This window comes from Phyllostomus discolor, chromosome 2, assembly GCF_004126475.2.
Source record: "Phyllostomus discolor isolate MPI-MPIP mPhyDis1 chromosome 2, mPhyDis1.pri.v3, whole genome shotgun sequence".
Lineage (NCBI taxonomy): Eukaryota > Metazoa > Chordata > Mammalia > Chiroptera > Phyllostomidae > Phyllostomus > Phyllostomus discolor.
Genome location: NC_040904.2, coordinates 53,994,582 through 54,020,108, shown reverse-complemented (window position 1 = coordinate 54,020,108; position 25,527 = coordinate 53,994,582). Strand labels below are relative to the sequence as shown.

The following is a 25,527-nucleotide window of genomic DNA, read 5'->3' as shown; positions in this document are numbered from 1 at the left end:
TAGTAAGAACATGTCCAACTGAGGCCAGAAACCCAGTCCTGCTAGGAGGAGTTGTGTGAACTTAAGCAAGTAATTTGCCTCTCTGAGCACTTGATGTCTTCATCTGCACAGTGGAGACCCGAGAAGAGCATCACAAAGTGGGGCTAAGATTTGTGTAAGGCAATTATTAGACAGTACAGTACACAGAACCTGTCAGGAGAAGCTTGGGCACGGCCCTTGGCATTGCCTCTGCCCACCCTCCACCCCTCCATCTTCCCTTGTCTGTGAATTTATTTTCTTTCAGTATTTGGATGACCAATTTAGCTGATTTTCTCAAAAAAGTTAATGGAAAAGAAACACTACAACTTCTAACTTTGTCTGAAACAGGCTTCTGCACTAGATCTCTGGGCACCTTGTTTGGCAATAGTCTTGCCTTGTGAAGATTTGGAAATACAAAGTAAAGATTTGAGCCTTACCCTACTAGAGAGGAAAAATCCAGATGTTTCCTTCCTTTCCTGGGAAAAACACAGTTCTTTCCTACCCTGTTTCTTTCCTCTGAGCCTCCTTCACTCCTCACACAGCACAGTTCTCACTGACACTCTGGTTGTCAAATGTGTGGGTTATTTCCCCCATGACAACAAGCCAGCACTGGACAGCAGCTGGGTGCCCCACAGTTTAACTCAATTCGGACACTGTCTGCTGGAGATAGAGCTAGATCCCACAGGTTAAGGACTCAGTCCCACAAGACTGTCCCACTTCCTTCAGACAACATTGGCAAGCCCAAGTTATCACCTGTGCTTCTGATGCAGCTTTGAAAGACCCCCTTCTCAGGTTCAGCTAATTTGCCAGAGTCACAGAACTCAGGAGAACACTTATGGTTCCCAGTTCATTAGGGCTACAGATAAACAGCCAGATGCAAAGATATACAGGGTGAGGTCTGAGAGGGTCCCAAGCACAGCAGCTTTTGTCCCCGTGGAGTTGGAGTGTGTCACTCTCAAGGTGTGGGTGTGTTTACCCACCTGGAAGCTCTCAGAACCCCCTGCTTACTACTGGGATTTTGTGGAGGCTTCCTCACATAGGCATGACCAATTATTAACTCTATTTCCAGCCCTTCTCCTTTCTCTGGAGAACAGGGGATAGAGCTGAAAATTCTAAACATTCCAAGCTTCCAACCATGTCCTGGTCCTTATGGTGACAGTCTGCATCCAGGAGGCCTCTAGGAGCCACCAGAGTCACCTCATTAGAATAAAAGGTGTTCTTAGTGTTCTTATCACTGAGGAATGTATAAGGGATTTAGGAGCCCTGGGTCAGGAATGGGGGCGGGTTCGGATAGGGGCAAAGACCCATATATATATTTATTTTCTATTATTTCACATCTTCTATAGGTACTAGTTAGTTGAAAAAAAGGCAGAAAATCAAAACTCCAGTATCTCCTCTTCCTCTCTCAGTTGCCTAAATTCAACATGTTCTTTCCCACTCTGCACCAACAATTACAAGACAAGGTAGGTGATTTGGGTTTAGTTTACTTTAGTATTACTGGGGGTCAAGTGAATCCCACAACAATGAAAAATTAATACTGTATTTGGCCAGATAGATATTATTAAAGCACCTAGATTAAATGGAACATAAATAATAGTCCATTGATTTTCTATCCAACTTTTTGTAATTTAGTTTAGAAGAGACAGAATTCTCAGTGCACCAAGCGCTTGATTTAGCTCGGTATATTCTACAACATTTTGTATAAATTTTTGGTCCATTATCTCATCTTATTGGTTCTATTTTTTTTTTTCACCGATGTATAAAAGAAAAGAGGTTTGTAAAAACTTTTTCTGCTTTTTACTATTTGATCCCTGACTGAATGCTTGGTTTTAACAGTGAATATCTCTGCAAAAGTTACAGAGGCGCTCAAAACACTGACTTCTGCTAAGGATGGAATTCTTCAGTATTAGTAGAAAAATACTGTAGGAATCATATTTTAAAATCTGATCACAGAGATGTAACCAACTTTCGGTTCTGAGACTACCCAATGCTCAAGTGTCCCGTTATTCAGCAATTTCCAATCCCAGGCCAAATTAGACTCACATAAGCTCCTGTGATTGACAGTAATACACTAAAATTCATGGTGGCCAACCTCAGTCTCAAATCACATTCAACAACAGAGAGGGAACTTGCACAATCATTCCCAGGCCTCAGGTGGATTCCATTTTAAAGATCCTCTCTGCCCTAAGCACTAAGGATATTAAAGGCAATTATCAAGAAAATGCCAATTGTGCCAATAACACAATGATAAGCAGCATGAATTAGTCTCCCTCTTCCAGCCATTTCCAAAACTATCTGTTCATGACAGGTTTCCTATGAAAGGTGTAAAGGCAAAGTCAACTTTATGCTCACACTATTTAATTTTGGCAGAGCGAAGCCAAATAATACTACAATAATGGGGTGCGTATATCTTCCAGGCTACTTGTTAAACCCTGCCTGAACTAGTGCATAAAAGTAGGTCACTGAAAGCCAATGCAAGCAGGGCAGCTCCCCTGGCAGACTCATGAACCTGCAGGGGGAATCTTGCAAACAAGTGATATCTTTAAGCCAGGCAGCCGTAGATTTCAATTATGAATTGATATGAGCATAGAGATATATGGGGAGAGGAATGCATATAATATGTATCCTTAAACACATTCCAAAATAAAGACAGATGCGGAGAGATTTATATCCACATTTTCTCCAATTTACAAGGCCTCTTCCCCCACTCGCAATCCCCACCCCCCCCACTTGTGCCAGTAAGAAAGAAAAGAACTCAGAGCTCCAGTTACAACTCTGGGGACCTAGTGTAGTCAGTGTCTTCACTTTGTCTCCCAGCAGCACAGCACTGACCAGCCCCAGGCCCCTACCTCAGTTAAGACCACCTATGCTGGAGGCCAGCACAGAGGCATTAGGGGACACACACATGCCACCTGGCCCACTGGGATCTTGCATTCTGGAAAAAAGGTTCTCAAGTAGGCAGATTTCTCTCCCTAGTTGTCCACTTCAGTGTGAACCTGATTTTAGAAAGTGGAGCGTGTGTTTCCTTAGAGGCACAGAGTGCAAGGCCAGGAAGGAGCCTTCGAGATCCCACCAAATCCACACCCCTCATTTACAGGTCTGGGGTGTCCCCAGCCATAAGGGCTGCTCCACAGACACAGGAAAGCACAGACAGAGGACCAGCCTGTGGTCAGAAGGAGGCAGGACAGGGCAGAAAGAACATGGGTTCTGGAACTAGGCTAAGGGGGATTTGAATCACAGGCATACAATCGGAGCCACATTCCCTCAACTTTCTGATCCTCAGTTTACTCACTTGCACAATGGATATAACTGCATAAGTTCACAAGCTGTCATCAGTCGTTCAGTATTTAAACTGCTTAAAACCCAAAAGCACTTGCTAATTTATTTGGTGACAAAGTCTGCCCAGACTGAACTTACTGGGAGGCAAAACCTGACCTGAAGCAATGAGGCTGCACATTGCCCTTATTCATCTCACGGCAGTTGCATACCATGCCAGACCCAGTGCAGGAGCTTCTAAGCCAAATGGAAGGCCGCCGGCCCTGTGTCATTGCAGAGGCTTCTGCTGCTTCTAAACCCCTGGCTCATGCTTGCTGTTCCTGCTGGAGCAGCAGGTTAGGCCAAGTTGGAGCCAGAAGGATGGCTCTTCTTTGAAGGAGCAAAGGACCATGAGTGACAGTCACCTTGGGCGCCCTTCCACTGGCTTAGAGCAGTGATGCGGGTGACAGGCCCTCCAGCTGGACTCACTCACAGCTCACATTGGCTCAAATGAAAAATTTCACTGTGGTGTTTCTGGAATTTCCCCCCTCCCAACCTTTTAGATGGGGAAGGGACAGTGGGAAAAAAAGAGAGTCAGCTTGTAGCTTCATGGAACTTTGTCATTCTATACTAAATAATTAATTTGAAAGAAGGAATAATATCTAAGAAAAATAAATCAGTTACTGCAAAATATTCTTCAGGACAGACTTTTGAACATGCTCTACCGGCTGGATTTAACTTCTGATTGCCATCTTTTTCCTCCATTACTGGGTAGTTTTAAGTTGGATTTGTGCTTTTCTTTCCTGATGTTTCAAGACTGAGGGCCTCCTCCTCTTCTTTTCTGAATGCTGATCTGTGAGGTCCTCTTTGGGTGAAGGGGAGAACATCTGGCTTTAGTACAAGATCAGGCCAGTCTCACAAATGGGTGGAGTGAGAAATACGATGGTGGAGGGAGAGGGGCAGGATCCTGCTCAAAATAAGCCCTGCCCCCTAGGCTTCTGCCACTCCAGCTGCTCTCCCTTGGGGCCAGACAGCTATTAGTAAGCAGGAAGCAGCTGAGTAAACTGCTGTTTGAGACTAAGCTTCATCAGCTTAGTACTTTGGTGAAGAGACATGGACAGCCATATCCTACATGAGTGGACTCTGGGAGATGGGATCAGAACAGGGTGAGGCCAAGGAGGACACTGCTCAGCAGCAGGGGGACAGGGCGTCAAAGAGAAGTTTCTCCAACCTCATCGTTTCCCATGTCATTTTCAGGCAAGTCAGCATCTTCCGTGTTCCTGTCACCCGCAGTGCTGGTATGGCAGGGCTGGATGGCTCCCTTACCCTGTGCTCTTCTGTCCTCAGCTGAATGCATGACATACCAGCCCACATGCAACGAACAGTTATGTAGCATCAACTGTATGCCAGGTCCTGGTCTAGGAAATAGGAAGAAATAAATACATCCCTGATCTTTAGGGACTCAAAACTTTTACCTGTCGTACCTGGAGGTGTCTGGGCAATATGATTTTACTGATTCTCAAAGTAGGTTTCACAGAACATGAAGTCTAGGATACGGGACAGGAAAGGGGGATGGGTTCTATGTTCTCTCTAAATTTGAGAAACACTACTTACTTCACAGTGTTTAAAGGATCTTCACAATAATATAAACTTAATTTCCATGACTTATTTGGGCCCAGAACCCATTTATCCTGTAATATGTCTCAACACTCTAATGTGCTTATCTGCCATGAAACACACTTTGGGCACCAACCCATCGGCTTTATTTCAGCCATATGTGCTTTAGAATACAGGATTTTGGAGGTGCTGGCAAGGTAATCTAGTACACACCTTTTCTGTATTATTTGTGATGGCTAAGGGATTTTTCAGAGAGCAAGACCCAGCTCCATTAGACATCAAGGCCATACATACATTTACATATGTATGTACAAGTAAATATTGAATACCCACTATGGAAGCAACTACATTGAAAAGTGGGAAATTGCAGTCTGCCAGGTAGGTTACGGGGAGCCCTGGCCAGTTAGGAAGTAATTGGAAATTGCGATAAATGCCATGGTTAAGGTGACCATACATCCTGGTTTGCCTGGGTCAGTCCTAGTTTACACCTGTTGTCCATGCATAATAGGTTCAAGCACCCCCTTTCACTTCCATAGGTGTCCTAGTTTTGACAACAGATTTCATGGTCCCATTAGTTATAATGGGTGCAGGCTATGGAAGGACAGAGGAGGGAAGGTCTGGGAAAGCTTCCTGGAGGACATACTCTTAAAAGTTTAGTTCTGAGTAACTGAGGAAAAGGAGGTAGCCAGTGATGGAGTCAGCACTCAACAGAGAAGATAGCAAATGCAAAGGATGAGAGAAGACAGGACTCAGCACAGGCAATTACATTGAAAATGGCAAGAGATGAGTCTCAAAGGGTCCAGTTGTATCATGCCCTTCAGGGTTTAAACCCCACAGAGCCTTTGAATGGTTGTAAGCAGGGAAGTACCATAATCTAGTCAACATTGCAAAAGAACCACTGTGGCTATGAATGTGAGTAGAGTTGGGATAGTGAGCTGAGGCTGGTCAGCAGAGCAATAAATCAGTAAGGAGACCATCTCAGCCACCAGGCAGGGAGGTGCTGGCAGCTTGGGTGAAGGCAGCAACAGTGGGCTGGAGAGAAGTGGGTGTATCATAAAGGATGGATGGATGGATGGATGGATGGATGGAGGGATGGATGGAGGGATGGATGGAGGGATGAATGGAGGGATGGAGGGATGGATGGGGAAGTCTTCAGCAGGTGAAACAGACAGAACTTGATGATTGATTGATTGATTGATTGATTGATGGGGGAGAGAGTTGAAGGGCAGGCCCATGTGTGAGCATGGAAGTAGCTGATGGAGTCTTCCATGAGACAGGAGCATAGTGGAAGGAACAGGTCCAGAGGAAAGGGAGTCAAGGAGGCCAACTTCAGTCAGGACAAATGTGATGTGTTCTTGCTTGGTCTTGGCCTTTTCCAGAGTGTCAGGGCTGAAAGGGTAAAGACAATAGAACATTTCAAAAAAATCATTTAGAAACATTCTTGAAACTGAATGAAACAAAAGTCAAGTCAAAATGTACTGGAGCAGCCCGTTACTGGCACGGCGTGCCACTGGTTGCTGTTGTTTGGAGACAGTGAATTGAGCCTCCGGCACCAAGCCCCTCTGTTTCGCCTTGCAACAGAGCAGGTATAGACAGGGGCCTTGGAAGCATCCCTCCCATCCACTCTTGAGCACAGAAATCCCTGCCCTAGCCTGTGCTGTTGCTCACAGCCCCTCTGAGCAGACCAGCCATTATCAAGTTGTCTCAGTCCTTTCTTAGGCTGAGGCAGGTTTACAGTCTGATGGTGAAATGCTCTCAAAGATGCATGTGAGGTCCCCTGCCCCACCCACCAGCAGTGTCAGCTCTCTGGCCAGTGCTTGCTCATCAGCCCTAGGGCCATAGTGCAGAGCAGGGCAGAGGAAAGGGGATTTGATTTGCTTTGGGCCACAGATGGTCAGAGCTTTAAATTGCTGTGGTAGCCCTTGGATTTTCCAAGTGTGTTTCAGGTTCTCTCCTGGATAGTCTGACCATTTTTGGCTTTAGACTATTGCTTCACAGTTTATTAATATTATTCATCTTGGTCATGACCTGAGAAGTTAAAGTGACTGTATATCTGTAATGATCCTACTCTTTGTAAACAAAGAATAAGACTAAAAAAATAAGAGCGAGAGAGAGAGAGAAGAAAGAAACACTCATGGAATATTATGAATAGGGCTCTGCTTGGTAGTGACACTATAGTAGGTGGCATCTGCTCTTCAGCACCAATGAAATCATTTCACCTAAAACTGTCCTAGGGGCTGGAATGGGCCCATTGCCTGGAACCCTGAGCCACTGCAGGTGCACTGTTTACCCCTAGACACTTCTGTTGTAATCCTGAGAGCCAGCCTTTGCATGCAAAGCAAGAAAATTCCAAGGTCAAGTTTTATTTTGTAAGTTGTTACAGTGAACCAGAGCCAAGATAACCCTTTTCAAGAAAGCATGGAAAAAAATTATTGGCCCTGAAAATGCAAAGAAGAAGAATCTGAACTGTACGCTTACATTTTACTGAGCAATCCCGGGAAGCGGATGGGTGTTTGGATGGTAAAGTGTGATGTGTTCTTTGGTCTTTGTTATAGCTTTTCTCCCATGTTCTCTCTGTGGATAGCTGAAATTACAATCATCAATGGCAGCATTTAGGCAAACAAAAATAATCATTTGAAAGCTATTTTCCATAAGCTCTTTAGTTCGAAATTCACTACAATTCTGCTCAGAAGGAAATGTTCCATTTTTTCCTATTGTAGTCTTGTCATCAATAAAGCAGTGGCCAGTTCTCCACATATAACATCAATTTCATTTCAGCTTTTCTGAATAAAAACAAATCAATCAAAAGCCTAAGTGTATTTTTCTTAGGAAGACTTTTTTTGGTCAGGCCAGAATCTACTGGAGAACTCCATCCTGGTTATACTTAAATGTAAGCACTCGGCGGAGTTTTGAGCCCTTCTGGAAAAAACAAATAGTCAATCTCTGGGAAATATTTCAGTCTCTAAGATCTCCTTTGGCATCGTGTGAATTCTCCCTTCAACCCAGGCTATTTGTAATTAAAGTGCAAAGGTCTATGGATGCAAACATTCTATAAACTAATGCACTATTATTTCATTACCACTGAAGGGCAAGATGCTGAGCAGAAACTGGGAAAATGATTGTATCGGCTTGCATGAATAGCAGCATTGGGAATTATTCTAAACCCCGAGGAGATATAGTCATCTTCACGTTGTAGGCAAAGAGTGAGAATTTGCAAAGATAACTCAAAACGATAGCCATCAAATAAATCATAGCTCGCTTTATTAACAATCTTCTAAATTGGAAAATAAAAGTTTTCCCCAAGATGTGAGCTGGCTAAGAAAAAGGTCAAGCACATGATAGGAAAGGTTACAAGCACTGCCACCTCTTCTAGTCAGTGCCAACCTCCCCATTCTTGGGCCTCCCCTACTCGCCAGCAGTTATCCCTCGTCCCACACCAGCCCAGCCACTGGGGCAGTGAAGGGACTAAGATGGAGAGTGCTGCTGACTCACACTCGTGAGGTTCAGAAACAGGGGAGCCACGTTTTGCTTTAAAACCTCTAATGAAATGGACTATGGTAATTCAAAGGTGATCTGCCCTGGCATGAGTTTTCAGTCTATCAGACACTATGAAGTTGCATTCTAAAAAGTTTAGTGTTAATCTGGGTTATTGCTTGCTGGGGCAAACACTAGAAGATGAGGCCATTCTGATGGTTATCTGCAGTCAATGGAATCTGCTGTGTCTGCTTTCCAGCTCCACAGTGCAAGACAATGCAACCTTAGCCTGAGCAAAAACAATTTATAAGGCCCCATCTGAAAGGAAATTGGGACCTGGAGGGGATGCCACCAGGCAGTAAACCTCAGTGGTCAGCGAAGGGACCCTGGGCACTACCTGAGAATGTTGTGGCCTCTGTTCAAATGTCAGATTTACTACAAGGGCTCTGAATGGCATCAGGGGCCCTGTGGCCCTATGGACACCAACAGAGGGAGCCCCAGAATGCTAGGCTTGGCCTCCTCCAAATCCAGTGGCACTATGTGCATGGGCCCAGGGCCTTGCCTTAGCTCTCAGGCAGGTCCTAGAATGATTATCAACACTCCTGCCACTTCCCTACCAGTCCCACCTCCAGAGAACACACACACCCTCCTTTGCAAACACTCTTGAAATCAGCAATGACAAACAGCTCAGTTAGGAGAATATGATGACCACTAGCATTCAGTCAGCAGATGGCATGTTGAATATGAAAACTCCCCAGCTTCATCAATTTTTGAATGTCCTGGACTTCCCCTTTGTTGGTTGAAAGGGCAGAGAATATCTGTCTTGGGTGAATTAGTAACTTCTATACTCCAACCTCAACTGGGTTCTGGGTTATAAGCCACATCTCATACCTCCTCAGCTATGTATTCAATTCTTAAAATGCTCGAAACACTACAGCTGATGAAGAGAACTTCAAAATTGTAGTAGAGAGAAATAAGGGGTGAAATATCTCAGTTCCTTTTCCAAGTTGTCACTAGTTTCCTCTTTTTCTTTTCTTTTTCCCTCAAGGAACTAGGGATACATGGGACAAAATATTAAAACCATTGCAAATGAAAGTCTCTAGTGCACTCTTCTATGGCAAATCTTTCCACACCAAATTGTCAATTATTCTGCTCCCAACCCAAAGGCTGTGAATTTTGCTGCAAAGTTCCTGGGCTACAGTCCCCTATTGGGTTAGTGGCTTCAGGGATGCAGGTGCTGAAGCAGCCTCAGAGAATGCAGAAAAAGTGGAGTTCTTTTGTAAGAGGCCCCTGGTGACTCTTGCTGAGGCCAGGCATGTGGTCATGCTGCACGGAGCTATAGGATCAAAGTGAGAGGCAGGCTAGCCGTGCAGCAGCCTAGGTTCCCACCCCAGCTCCACCACTCCTGGGTGCATGGCCATGGGCTAGCTCCTTCATCTGTCTCCCTGTGCCTCAGTTTCCTCACCTACAAATGGGGTTAATTATGAAGCTACTTTCTAGGGTTAAAGAGATTAATCACGTAAAGCGCTTGACACAGAGCTCCCAATATAGTTAGCGTTTAATAAATACTCAACATCATAAATTTGCAGTCCTGAGCCAGAGGGTTAGAGACACATGAGCTTTCTGTTTTTGACTTTAACCCATGTCAGAAACTCAATACCGTTGCATACAATTTGAAATTTCCAGATAGAAACAGCAGGAACTCGTTCATACTATAGGTAGGTCCATTGATATGAGCACATATTTACGTTCCCTATACCTGTTTGTACTTGAACAACAGGAATCTCACGGGTATTTGAAAACTTATGGAAAGCCAAAGGGTAAGACTGTCTGTATCATTCATTTTGTCAGCAGAGAGTGGCACTGGGTTTGGCAGATTGCCCGTCGATTATCACTTCGCTGCGGGGTGAGGGAAAGGCTGACGAGCAAGGGCTCTCTCACCATGGCTGAGCGCTTCCCATAGGCCTCAAGTTTTTGTCCAGACACCAAGGTCCCATTAAGTGGGTGGAAATCTGGTGAAATCTTGACTCCTTTCCAAATTCCATTTCATAAGATTCAGGTTGAGATTCTGAGACTATGATTACTTATGATCATAAACTGCTAATACCTCCTACCTGTGAGCACCGCTGAGGAGTAGAGGGACGTGAAGGGGGGGTGGGGGAGCTCTCCATCCTGCAAAATAGGGAGAGGAATTCTGACTGAAGGTCACAATCAAATCCTGAGAATGAATTCAAATTGGGTTTCAGAAAGAAGCCAAGAGCCAGATTCCACAGAAGTTTCTAGAGTTGCTCTCAAATGAATCTTTCACAGAACTCTGAGAAGCAGTTGGATCTTAACAACGAGAAAAAAAAACAATTATCTTTTGGGATGCCAAGTGCCACTTTATGTCATTTTAAAGAATGAGCAGACTCCCAGCTCTCCTCAGCTGCCTGCTCACAATTACAAAGCCATGGTAAATAATCGTGGCAAATGGCAGGTTTGATTTAGGAGAGGGGAATTGTATAATGACTCAGTGCTTTCTCTTCCATTTCTGTGGCAAGCGGGACAGCTCCTGCCACTTTTTTGGCTTAAGTTCAGACCTGTGACTTTCAAAGAAAGGCCCTGGTGTCGTTTATTAAAATGGACACACAAACACACACAGTAAATGTGCCAAACATTTTTATTATTTTTACAAGGAGAGAATGATCATATCGTGATGCATGGTTTAACTTGCTTTCCAGTGGTTTCATTTGGCCAAAGGATCATATTTGTCCTTGCCAATAGCATTTTTGAGTGGTTCTAATAGAATGTGCATCTTTTCATTTTCTCAGCACACTGGATTCTGAGTACACCATCTGAGCTCTATTCCTGAGAAGATGTGCTGATATGGTGGGTACGGGCAGGACCTCTCTCCTTTTGCACCCATAATTCCCTCCAAGGTGAAGGCAGGCTTTATACTTACTCTGAAAGGGGTCTAGACCCTGAGCAATGAAGACTTTGATCTAAGGCCGGAAAGCTTCTTATCCAAACATTTATTCATTTAATCTTGCAACTCAAGAGTGACAGACCATTCCAAAGTGCTTTTGGAGGACCCAGAGAACACCACTGGGGCACACAGGAGGACCTACAGATATGACCAAGGAGCCAGTTGTCTGCGATAACCACTCTCCAGAGAGAAGCTTTGCCTCTCAAAGAGGCAAGAGGGCAATGTAAAGCATTCCTAATGCAGGCAGTCTCCTCTTGGGGCTTTCCAGGGGAGTGAGGTTTTGTGTGCAGGAAAACAAGAGCTGCCCTAGGGAGAGCCAGACAGGCTGAAATCCATGGCTGTGGTTTTTCCCACCTCTCTTTCCAGTGGCTGGTCCAGCCCTGCCGATCTCTCATACCCCAGTCCCTAAGGCTCCCACCAGTGTCATTCCCCATGACTTTATTTCTTGCCTACTACACCCAAATAAGGTTTGGGTTTCCGATAATACCTTTCCCAAAAGAAATTGCATGTTAACAGAAAACCTTAAATACTTCTCAAGTCTCAATTTAACTCAACAAATATCATTTAAGAGGACTCATTGCTGGTTACTAGGCATTCAGCACTGCAGATACAAAGAGGATTGAGATGATGTTCCTCCCTCAGGGAAAGGTGATGTACTGTTAAATAGTTCTGATATATAAATGTTATCAGAGAGGTTTGAGTGAAGGCCCGTGGGAGCCCCATTAAAGAAATTCTCTAGTTGGGACTAAGAAGAGGTACTGTTTGAATTCATCTGTGTATCCATTTGGATTATGTTTGGCTACATGTAAAAGAAAAACCCATGGTTTAATCAAAACAGAGGCTTTTAATCTCATGTAAAAGATGTCCAACACTGTACAATCTGCAGCTGGTAATAGAGTTCCATGATATCATCCATATTCTTACTGTTTTTCTATCCTTCTCACCTGCTATCCTTAGTATATAGCTTCTAGCCTCAAATTTACCTCATGGTTCCAAAATGGCTACTGGAGCACTAGACAGCTTATTTAAGTTCCAGGCAAGAAGGCAGAAAGGGCAAAACTGATGTTATTAAGGAACTTCTCTAGGAATTCTACCCAACAAACTTCTTTCATTTAATTGGTCACCCAATCTTTTGTGGAAATATAACTTCCTTCTATTGTAAGGAGAAAAGAAAGACTGGCTACTGGGTAGATAAATAGCAATCTATCCCACAGGCTTTAAAAAATAAACAGTGTTCCCTGCAAGATAAAGTGAGCAACAACATTCCTGGTGGTGGAAACAGAACATGTAAATATAAAAATCTATAAAGCATTTGGTGGATCTGGGAACTATTAGTAGCCTAGAAAGGCTTTCCATGTCAATCTTAGTAAATCAGTCTTGTTTTTAAGTTAGTGGATTTTCTAACTTTGGGGTGTATGTTGTGGTTATTGTTGTTCATAGGAACCCTTTTATTTGTATGGGATTTTATGTGGGACCTCAAGATAAAAAAGGTGAAAGAGAAGCAGCTCTGGTTCAAGGCGGGATTGGAGGAGAACTGTACTTTAGTAAATATAAGGTAGAGACTGGTCAGTTGTAGGAGAGCAGTAGTTAAAAGATCAATGGGATTTCAGAGGCAGTAAAAATTGAGCTCTGTCTGAATGAGTTTAGGATTTCCAGGTGCCAAGGTGAAAAGAAAGCTGTTCAAATGGAGGGAAAAGTATATGCAAAAGCCCAGAGGGAGAGTAATATATAAACAGGAATCAATGCTCAATGTCATTTATCAGAAACTAGGCTTATGAAAGACTGTGGGAATAACGTTGGAAAGATAAGCAGGGCAAGAGCTACAGAAGGCAATGAAGTTCAAGTATATAGCCAAGGACACATCCATGAATGGAGGCCTCCAACCTCACCACTTGACAATTTAGTAGCAGTATCATGCCTTTGTATTCCAACCTATTTTAATAATAAGCAGGATACACCAGTGATTTGAGTTCTCAATGCACATAGGTCTACTGATAATATAATATATGAGGAGTCACTCTGGATCCATGTATACCTAAAAAGCAAAATCTCACTGAAAGGGTAAGTTCGCTCTTCAGTCAGCTTAGAAACTAATCTCTGGTGCCTCTCCACCAAAGCAATTGCAACCTAACTCTCTATGTCCCTACTCACACAGCCACTTAGTCCTTAAATCAACCAACCTCAGTAAGTTAAGATCCTGAGGAGAGACCATGCTGGTATGCACTACCCCTCCTCCATGGAGCTCTCTCTATACCTACACTCAGGGAATACTGATGTGGCTCATATTTTGGAAAATAGTTTGCAAACTGTAGGAGGCTACCCATAATAGGTCATGAAATCATTTCAATAACTCAAGACCAGCATTTCTGAAAGAAGGAGGAAGAGGAGAAGAAGAAGGAGGAGGGGGGAAGGGAAGGAGAGGAGGGAAGGCAAGGAGGAGGGAGGAGGAGGAGGAGAAAAAGAAGAAAATACTGTATTAGTCAGACTAGGATGAACTATACATTTCCAAAATTTCAGTGGCAGTTTCATTTCTCTCTCATATAAAGGCTGCTAAAGAAATGTGTGACCCTCCAGGGCAACTGTCCTCCATACGGCAACTCAGTGATCCAGACAGCTTTGATCCGACTCCACTGTCTCAACCCAAGGCCTCCTTGGGTTAAGGTTGCAGGGAAAGAGTCAGCTGGAGAGTGACATGCTGGCTTTCTGTGTTTCACTGTGGAAGTGATACTAGTCACTTACCACCACAGAACAATGGCCAGAATTAGTCATAGAGCCCCACCTACTTCCAAGACACTGATGCCCCTACTTCAGGTACCAGAAAGAAAACTAGATATTAGTACTAGTATACTAGCAGTGTCCGCTATAAGCATAATAGAAGACAGATGGAGTGGATAGGATAGGATAGGATAGGATATAGGAATAGATTTACATATATCACAGAAGTATTTTTACTTTCACATATATATGATTGAGCAGATGTTGGGGCATGTACCCAGTTCCAATTATGAAATGTATTTCCAGGTAGGAGTTAGAGGTGAAAAAAGGTTGAAAGTGACCGCATCTGAGGGGAAAAAAAAGTGCCTGGAGAGGAGAATGAGGTTATTTATTTTGTGTGTCTCTGTAACAACAAAGGGCTGTCCTCTTGTGTCTGCTTAGTCGAAGGAAATAGAGTTTAAAGTTTCCTGAATGGGCTTCATTCCATAGCTCAAAAATAACTCAATGTCATATGCCCAGATTCCTGTAAAAACTCAGTGGGTTACACAAGTCAGCCTCACTGGTGTGTGTGGAGAGAGAGAGAGTTTCTACTCAGGGTTTTTGTTAAATGGGCAGGAAGAGAAGGAGTCCTTAGAGTATAGGAAAGTTCGAGTGGTTTCAAGGACAACTAGAGCCCAGAAAAACAAATAGGATGATAAAAAAGCTACTCTAAGGTGACCTTAAAAACCAATATGTAAAGAGCAACCTTCTGAGTCAGCACCTTGCTCCTGTGGAGACAGGACTCTCACCATGCACGTGCGCCACTGAACTCCACCGCTGCTGACACGGAATTAAGTGCAGTGCCTTTCTGGGTAGCCATGCACAGCACTGCTCCAAGAGCTAAAGGGAGTTCGCCCACAGAAACTTTGCAGATTCGTCCTCGGGGCCCCAGCAGCCAGTAGGAGACACAGTACGGACTCCGAGGGCTGAGCAGTGGGTGTTTCCTTGGTTAACTGATGTGGAGGGGGTTGAAATATACTTCTAACATTTATAACTCCTTAAAGGACACAGCAAAAAAATAATGTTAACTAATATTTGTTGAAAGCTTATTATGTGCCTGAAAATGTGCTAAAAATTGTATCTATTTTTATCTCACTGAAGCCCCTCTCCTATAAGGTCACTATTATAAGCTATTTCCTATTTTATGCATGAGGAAAATGAGGGTCAAAGAGCTTGAAAAATTTGCCCACTCAGATAATAAGTGACAGACCTATGATTCAAACCCAGCTTATCTGTCTTTTAACTATCTCTAAAAAATATTGGGATTATTCAGAAGCAGCAGAAAGTTGCTCAAATTGTTTCCTCCAAAAAAGATGTACTGAAGTCCTAACCCCCAGTACCTCAAAATGGAACCTCATTTGGAAATAGGTTCGTCACAGATGCAGTGAGTTGAGATGAAGTCACACCAGAACAGGGTGGGCCCCTAACCCAACATTACTGATTTGCTTGTAAGAAGGCGGTCATGTGAAGACACAGGCAAGCAGCCTGGGAAGAGATTGGAGAGATGCATCTGTAAGTCAGGGAACCCAAGACTTTGGCCATAACTAGAAGGTATGAGAAAAGCATGAGACAGTTCTCCCCCAGAGCCCACAGAGGGAACCAACCCGGCCAACACCTTGATCTCAGACTTCCAGCCTCCAGAACTGTGAGACAATATCTGCCTCGTGTTTGATGCCACCAGTTTGTGGGGCTTTGTTACAGCATCCCCGAGAAACAAATACACAAGGTAACACAATCTGAATGATGACCTAGCCAGATCCAATACAGCATCATATGGCTCCTTAGCAACAGGAAAATTGAGGCACAAAGTGGTGGAGACTTTTGCTCACATTGAGAAGCAGTCACAGCAGCCAGAACCTCAGCCATCCATGTTTGGTATGTGCTGTGTCCCTCCCCATGAAAGTATTGAAGGTAGCTTCCTCTTTAACTCCGTGCTCTGAGAATCCTGACCCACAGGGTTCACGCTGCAGTTGCCAGTGCCGAAGTGACTGTTTCTGTTTGTGCAAAGGTAGAAGTTGAGTACAGTTATGTGTCCCCTTGGATCCCTGACAGTGTCCACATGGGACCAGTCTCCCTAGGGCACACACCCTGTTCTGGGAGTTCAGAGGAAGGGCCGAGCCCCATGGGTACTGGGTGAGCCAGAGAGGGCACGGGCAGGGCTGGCTGCCTCTATCTCAGGCATGAATTCTGGGGTAGCCAACGAAGCCTCCAGCCCTCACAAGACCAAGTCTAATTGGTATTTGGAGAAGAAATCAAGTGCAGATTTTCCTCCAAACTGGAGTAGAGACCTAGAACACCGGAATAGTCACTTCTCACAGCCCAGCTCTCCTACACACCATCAGGGAGGTGACCCAGAAAAGCTTGCTGTCAAAATCACTGTGAGCTACTAACAAAGGGATCCTGGGTCTACGTGACATTTCCTCTAACCTGAAGGCCACCAAAAGCAAGACCCACTCCATGTTAGTAGCAGAAGCATTCTTCTCCAGAACTGTTTTCTCTCAAAACACTTGAGCCAAAAGTAATATTCCATTAGCACAAAAGAATTTTAGCTGCATCTGATAGGTGGCAAAAATTCCTGGAACTCTCTTGGTTCCATCCTGTGTCCAAAGGGAAAGTTTTAAGGACACAGTAGGAGGAGGAAAAAGAGCAGTAGTAAAAGTAATCTTTTGGCACCATTGTTACTATTATTTCACTATGCAGCTCATAGACACGGCACCTCCACATCCGGTCCTTCGAGAGACAAGATGCCATTCTGCTGTGTATCATTTAGACCAGGGGTTATCAGGGGGCTTCTAAAATGCAGATTACTAGGTCCCCACCCAAGAGGGTCAAGTTCCAGGGCCCAGGAGTCTGCATTTTAACAAGCAAACCAGGGGATACTGATGCAGATGATCAGGTGACAGCATTTGCAGAAACTCTAGGTTTAAATATTCTTCCACATTAAGAGCTAAAGTTGTGGATCAGATGAACTCTTAGGTTTCCTCCAGTCTCTTGATTCCAACATTTCCCCCTTTTATCTTGGGTTTATCTGTTTATCTTGAGTCCACTTGCCCTGCTTATGCCGGTTGCTTTGGTATCCTACAACTGTCTTCTTTCCTATAACCTTTCCTACTACCCTTTCTCCGTTCTTGGATTGTCTGTCTGGAACTGAGGAGCCCAGTAGAATTATCTTAACATTTGATAGGTAGATCTTGTGGATATCACTGATAAAACCAACTCCCAGTACAAATAGGATAGCAAACACACCACTTTATCGCCCTTCAGTCTTCCCTCATCCTTAATACTTAATCACTCCTGACCAGAGTTTCCTGGCTCAGGACATCTAGGGAAACATGAATGGGTTTCAAGACACTTGGGAACTCTTTGAAATGTCACATGAAATTGTGTTCGAATGATAAACATGCAGGTATTTTTCAGAGATGTGAGTGCAAGGCTAGGAGAAGTGAAAAACCATGGCTCTGGGTACCATCTGACTCACCTGGCTATCATGTAGGAAGTCCATTGTGATGAATCTAAGCTGCGTGGTTTGGATTATGGGCAGGTCCCAGTTCACTTAGGGAGTTCATACAGAGTGCAATTTAAACATCTGACTAGACCACGTCCACATTCATTAGTAATGTGCTAGATACCAAATAATTACCAACGACAGACGATCAAATAAAATATAGTTCCTGGGGGATTCTGGGAAGATGGGAGTAGCACCAAAGCAGTCTTTCAATTTCTACAAATCCCTACATAAAACTATCCCACAGACACATTTATAACAAAACTAGGGTCAAGTTTTCTCACAAACTCCAAATCACAAGTGAGCAGAGACAAACCACCAAGAGCACAAGTGTCCACGCAGGAGGAACCTGGAAATAGGAGAACTCCTGAGTAACCAATAGTGTGTCCTAGAAAGTGTAGTTAGGCCAACTTAGTAACAGCTGTGGCAGGGTGCAGAGGGCATCGCCTTCTCTAGTAGGAGGAAGTGGCAGGTCCCAGTAAGAAAGACTGAAGGGGCTAAAGCAGTCAGGGCCCCTGAGAGCTCTCTGAATGGACCTCCCAAGGCCCCAGGTCAGGACAGGGCTCTGCCCTCTGGAGAAAGTGCCTGAGGAGAGCCGACACTAAGTTAGGTTGAGACATTAGTGATAAAGGAAACACAGGGTTCAGGTAACCATGGGCAGCGGGGTAGGGGTGGGCTGGGGCCCTAGCAAGAAAGTTCAAAATGCAAGCCACCATGTTTACACTAGATAAAAACAGCAGGAGAGGGAACCCTGTACAGTTGGAAAAGCACTCCTAAACCTTGCCTCATTCTATAAATGCAGGAGAGCTAAAAAAAATAAAAGGAAAATCCCATATATGTTGTTATAAGAAGAAAAAAAGAAAATGAAAGCATGCCAGAAAGACATGCCCATAAATAGATCAAAATGATAACATACTATATTAAACCAAGTTAAAAAACATTAAGAAAATTTTATAAGACATAAAAGAACATGAACTAAAATTAGAAAACAAAAACTGGAGATACTTTAAAATAAAAAAAGTAAAATAATTTCAGGAATGAGTAGTAACTAAATTTAAAAAATACAAAAGCAAAAAAAAGGTGGATAATATTACTTTAAGAGAAATAGTGGGTGAAAACAAATTTTAACTCAAAAAGAAATAAAGTTAAAAGGATCAAGAGAAAGTGACACATTTTAAAAATAGGCAAAATATTGAACTCTCAGAAAATAGAAGTCCCTAGAGAATAAAAACAAAGCAAGGAAGTAGCACTAGTACTAATTCACAACTTTCCTGAAATACAACACATTTAACACATTTGGAACACACCACGTACCTGAGAGGATCAAGCTAGAACAACAAACAGCAGAAAAACTTTAGTGAAATTAATGAACTTTAAAGAAAAATTCCTTGGAGGATCTAGAAAACACCATGTGACTTATGAGGGGAAGAAAATTACTACTGTTATTCTTATTACTTTCCATCCACATGTGACCTGGCTCCCAGCCTCCCCACTACCAAACTTCTGTCAACAGAAACAGCTTGCCCTTGGCCTGAGACCTGCGGTGGTCAGGACTGCAGGTGCCTTACATATGACACAGTTTCTAAAAAGTCTATGACCTGGCACACTGCTCCTTCCATGAAATTGCCTTTCCTCCCCTTCTTCCTATTGTAAATGTCTAGACCAAAGAGTCTAGGCATTTGGTAGACAGCAAATAATTCACTATTTGCAATCCCAATGAGCAAAAATACATAGGTATTACACATCAGTGGCTGGCAAGAATGCACAAAGACAGACAACAAGATGTGACATGCCTTCTTTAGTCTTGCCAAAGGAATATAGTAGGACCTGAATCTGATCCAATCTGAGCCTACCTGGCAATTTGCGGGAACTACCAAAGGCAGAGGAACATGCTGGGCTGCACATGTGTTTGCATTCAGCAAAATTCAGACTAGGAAACTCCACAGATTCTCCAGCAGATGAATTGTACAGAAATTAAAAGTATGGAAGAGGAATCTATAGATTAAAAGTTGTAACATTTTTAAATACACTAGACTATAGTGTGTAAGAATGTGCATTTGAATGATGAAACTGTAATATGAATTCAAGGAAGTAATAGGTTTAAAAATCAGGACTGTAGTTCCTTACAGAGACAGGGAGGAGCTTTGATTAGAGTGAGACACAGAAGTGGCTTCATGGGTAAGCAACGAAGTTCCGTTTCCTGGCCTGTGTGGTTTCATTGCCTTATAAAACTTTATTAAGCTATATCAGATTTGTCAGCATAGATGTATTCCTGTTTCATTACACCATAAAAAATATTTTTAAAAAATAATGATAAATTTCTTGCCCTCAAGGAGCTCAGAGTCTAATGAAGGAGATGGAGATGTAAACAGTTAGCTATAAGATAATGTAGGCAGTAAACTCTGTCAGGCAAGTATGTTCATGTTGCAGTGGAGCTGCTATGGAGCTGAAGCAATTTATTGTGGCTGATCCAAGAAGTCCACTGGGATAAAGGGGAACATTAACTTGGCCTTAAGGGGAGAGCCATTCCTGAGCAGACGTGAGTTAGCAGAGCTCAGAGACTGGACTAAAAGGCGTTGCAATTACTCCTTGCTGGCTTATTCCAGGCAGTTCTGTTCACCCCTCAGGGCTTTTGTTCTGGTATTTGCTGCTTTTGTATGTCCCAGAAGTTGTCTAGGACATTTCCTTTAACATGGTAAAGGTTAGGATTGTCAATCAAAGAAGTATATGTTCACCTGTGTGTGTGAATAGAGGGTTTCTGCCTTTTCCTTTAAAAAAAGAAAAACCAGAACTTCATGGGTAGCCTAGAAGAAGGCACTGTCTTGATAGCTTTTTCTTGAAATAGAGTGGCTGCAAAGACAGAATCCCACTCCTCTGTTTTCTACAAGTGCCTGGTGTAGAATTAGAAGCCCTCCCCCAAGCCAGAGAGAACAGGGAGATGTAACAGCTTAAAGAAGGCTTTTCAGTAGGAATCTTAAAGGCTTTCTCTGACCGGAACCCTAAACCCTCAGGATGGCTCCTCACGTGCTGAACCAAGATGGCAAGATGGCGAATGTCCAGTGACAGAAGTCGACATACCCATGTGAAAGAGGGAGAACACACGCAGTTTTCCAGACCCTGTTTCATGGTAAACAAGGCAGAAGAGGGGTGATTTGTACATTGGAATCAAAAAGTGATGGGGTCTATATAATTTTTGGTGTCCTCTGCTAGTTCTGTTCATGGATGCTCTGTAAACAACAGTGTGGGGTCCCATCAAGTCAGTAGCAAGTGGGACCTGGTTTTCTGCAAAAATGTATGGGTTTGGAGGGCAAGGCTGGCTTCCACTCCAGCATGCACCTACCCTTCCCCACACACCCAGCCTTGATCCTTGACCATCTCAGGTGGCAAGTTGGCACTGAAAGCTGAAAAGCATTCTGGGAATGGAGGTAAGAATAGGTTAGAACATAATTAAAAAGCCATCTGTTCCCACAATTCTTGATCTAGAAAATGGGACTATAATAGCCACCTGCAGCTATAAAGAGAAAATAAGACATATGGAAATTTTTATAAATGAAGGGTAGGGGGTATCATCCTGAAAATTCTATACAGAGATAAATGTGCCTTCCTTCCTTACACAGCTATGTGTTGACAAGTATTTTATCCTGATAACAAGATCATTTATCAAGCCCATACATACAAACACACTCAAATGCTCTAAATGAGCACAAAGTCTTCCTATGCAGGCTGAGATGCGCTGCGTCATTAATCCACCCTCAGGTGTAGCATCGTTGAGCCTTCATCTCATTGGACCAAGTATTTAACCCATTCCCCAGCCAAAAATGGAAAAATTGGCAGGGGCCATTAGATAGGCCTAGGTTCTGGGCCAAATGGGCTTACCTTATATGTATTCTCACCCTAAAAATGATGGTTTGATGGATGAAAGAGATCATGTTCTTTGTCTTTCCATTTAAGAGCCAAGTCTCACATGGAGGGAGATGCTCTGGAAGGAGACCACTGCGGTCCATGGTTACCTGATCATCAGTCCTCTCAGTGCTTATTTAAAAAACACAAAAACAAAAAAAAGCCACAGTTCCAGGCCACCTCCAAGACCTGCTGAGTCAGAGTCTCCAAGGGAGGACTTGGAAACCTGAATTTTTAACAAATGTCCAAATGATCTTTATGATCAGGCAAATTTAAAGAAAGCCAAAATAGAACATAGCTCTTCAGGACTCTCAAACTGAAGACTTTTAAAGAGGGCCAGAGCAAAGCTGCCATAACAAAACACCACAGACTGGGTGACTTAAACAACAGAAATTTATTTTCTCACAGTTCTGGAGCCTGGAAGTCCGAGACCAAGGTGCCAGCAGGGTTGAGTTCTGGTGAGAGCTCTTTCACAGGGCTGCAAACAGCCACCTCCTCATTGCAGCCCACACAACCTCCTCCTCCAGGCCTTGCCGAGAGCGCATAAGCCAACTCTCTAACGTCTCTTCTTACAAGGGCATTAATCCCACCACTAGACCCCACTGGCATGGCCCATCCAACCCTCCTCACCTCCCAAAGGGCCCATTTTCAAATGCCGTCTATTCCCTTGGGGGTTAGGACAACACATGAATTTTAGGAGGGCAGACATTTAGTCAACAGGAGCAGTGAAGTTCGGTCCCCTTAAAAAATGTTTACTTGTGGAGCTGACCTTTGCTTGGGGTTTTTACTGCTCACCAACATACATAGGACCATAAGCATTGGTTTTGGCAACTTAAAATGGACAAAACACGAGGATTTAAACACATCAAAACACAAACTAACAAACGGCAGAGAGAGCAAACAAATGTTACCAGGTAGTTTGGATGTTAGTTCAGCTAAGCACTAAATTTAGCTCTGGACCCCTGACAGCTCAGGCCAATGGAGAAAATGTTTCTGCTAACTGTCTTTCCCTGTTCATGAATGTTAAATTCTGGGTAGAGTTCCAAATTTTACTTACATCTCCCGGACCAAACTGCTATTTCCAAACATGTGCCCTTTAAAGATGAGAAAAGTCATTGTTTTCCCCCCCAAAAGGTTAACATTTCATCTCGATGTGTTCCTAGCTTATTAGGGAAGCAAAACTAGCCGTACCAAAAATACCCAATGGGGAATCTCCCTCCCAAACATGTACTAGAACCTGATGAAAAAAAAAACCCACATTTTTCAAAATCTACCGTTGAGGTTTTTTTCATAGATCAAAAGAGGTTTCTTACTTTTTCATAATCCAGGCCACCCTGGAGATCTAGCCACTCTCCAGACAGGACTCCGCAGTGAAGAACTCGGAAAGTTGCTCACTGCTGGGTCCCAGCTCAGTTACCCAGTCAGGCAAGTCTGTGACCAGTGTCTCCGTGACGGAAGGCAGGCATCTCAGTTTGGTGGGAATGTCCCTGGTCTCATGCCCAGCTGTGCCGCTGACTGACTGCCTGGGTTCCAGCGAGCAACGAAGTCCTTAACTCCCTCTGAGTCTGTTGTCTTTATTAACTCAACAGCTATTTACTGAACATCTAAAAGATGCCAAGCACTGAAACCAGGGGAAGAGGAGACCACAGTCCGGAGACCAGGGCATTTCCACTCTGTAGAGTGGCTGTTCATTTCCTTCAGCAGTGCCTCTGGGGCTTGGCACATAAAACAAAAATAAAAGCAAGTGAGGTATGAAAGAACAGATGAATGAGTGAGTGAGTGAGTGAAAACACAAAGGTTATTTTTTAACCACTTTATTTATGCCATTGCCACTCTTTTCACGGTGCCCTTTGTCTAATCACTCAGGCCCCAGAAGTCCATCTCCAGCTTGACCTTTCTTAACCTTTATCCTCAGCCAAACCTCATTCCTCGGCTATAAATCTCCCCCTTTATTCTTTTCTTGCATGGTTATTCAGTCTACTTTCACTACTCATACCACCCCCAAATAGCTTCCTGTATCATAGATTTAACAAATGCCCCGTGAGCACATGATGCATGGAAGCACTGGACAAACCCAGATGTTGGAGAGCCCTTTGCCCCACACCCACTGTGGCCGTGGATGGTGCATTACACTTTCCATTCCGTCCATGCCACACAGTACAAATGCCTCACCACTCTAACTCACAGCCACTGAGACTGGATCAGACGAAACGGCACCATGAGTCCCCTGGAAGGGCCTTACCTCAAAAAACTTCTCCCTTCCTGTCACCTGCCACCTCACACTGGTCCCCCACACAGCTTTTAACCCAAATAACTACTTTTCGTGTAGAGGCAGCCCCCATCATCCACCTGCTGACTAGCCCACGAGCCCCAATCGTACACCAAATGCCTGGAGTGTCATTCTCTCGTCTCTACCCTTGGCATCAGTCCCCACCGTTATACCAACAATGACTGAGACCCTGGTTTCTCCTGAAAGTGTTGCTTAGAAGATAAATTTTAAAATAAGATAAACATCATTTAAATAGCATGAAAGAGTTTAAAACCACCCCTACCTGTGTTATTTCAGTTAATAGTCACAATAACACTTGAGGCTCAGAGAGGTAAATGGCGGGGTCACAGGCACGCAGTCAGCAAAGCGGCAGAGCTGGCCATCGTGCCCAGGACTCCTGAGTCGAAAATGCCAGAGCCTGTCCAGACGGGCAAAGGGCCCCCTGTTTGGTCCAGGCCTCGGGTTCACAGAAAGCTACTAATTCCATCCTCTGGTGTTAGCTCCGCTAATAGTACGCACAGAGATAAAGAGACACCACATCGGGATTAGCAGAAGAATATGTCCATTACACATTTCTTAATTTGTGTTTTACTTTTGTAACATTATTTTGGCATTTTGACTTTCCAGTTTACTGAGAATTTCAAACAGTGGAAGTTGCCTGGTCTTCTCTTAGAGCCTTGACAAACGTCTCTGTTTTGTTTTTGTTTTGTTGTTTACATGACATCTCTAGAAATGTTGCGAACCTGCTGTCACTTTGCCAACTGCAAATGACATTGGCTGGATTGTCCTTAACTCACACTCAGGTTGTACATATATCTTGTCCTCCTCACCTCCCTGAAAAAAGCATTGTTCACTGATGACATGTATTCCACCAACCCTGATAAACTCAGAGGTCCTCACGTGCCCCGAGCTCAGGGCCTGCAGATCGCCAGCGGGGGTGAGGCCTGAGAGTATTTGTCTCTAGAGAAGCAGATGCTCACATGTATAATTCTGCCCTGAAAAATTAACTTCTACCAGGGAGGATGCTAGTGAACTCGAATAGCAAAGGGAAGCTTTGGATTATTGAAAATCATTATATCTCTAGGCTTTAATTCCTTCATCCATAAAAGGAAGAAAATAACACTGATAAAAATTAATGGAAGGTCATCAAGGGCTTTCCAGAGTTGTAAATATACTTAGAAGATGTTACAGCAAATGTCAGGCTTGGAACTTTAATATCTTCCTTAGTCCTTAACTGGAATGACAGCTGCCCCCCTGCAAGGAGATGTAAAGTTTTCCATTTGCAGTTGGAATCACACGCCCTCTTATGTACCTTTTCAGTCACTCCCTTGCATCATAGCTCGCTGTGCTGCCATGGAGCCCCTGCTTTGTCACCTCTTTGAAGCCAGAGGCAACCAGACTGCTGGCCCCCGCAGGCTGCATCTTCCCTCCGTCCTCACACACGCAGGCACCACAGGAACCACAGAGCAGTGAGCAGTGTCGTCCAGCTGTGGATGGCCTCCAGTAGAACCATCGCCAAGACCTGCTGTGTCCTGAGTGCCTAGGGGTGGCTGCGGACCTTCACCAGCCAACCTGTGTTAACTGCTTTCCATTTTTTCCCTTTCCCTATTTATTAAAGCTTTTCAGAAGCTGATGAGGTTAAATATTTTCTGGAAGAGGAGATAATATAAAGGTTAAAAATTGTTTCTGATGAAATGGTGAAATGATTTGACTACATATCTTTGAGCAAAATAATAATAATAAAGCAATGGGGGCTAGCCCCTGGGGATT

The 25,527-nt window shown here is 43.7% G+C and overlaps 1 protein-coding gene across 2 annotated transcripts in view; it reads left to right on the top strand.

The window, feature by feature from the left end:
• Positions 1-25,527, top strand: part of SLC9A9 (solute carrier family 9 member A9) — a 540,019-nt gene that overhangs the window by 510,912 nt on the left and 3,580 nt on the right. The gene's annotated exons all lie outside the window — the stretch shown is intronic.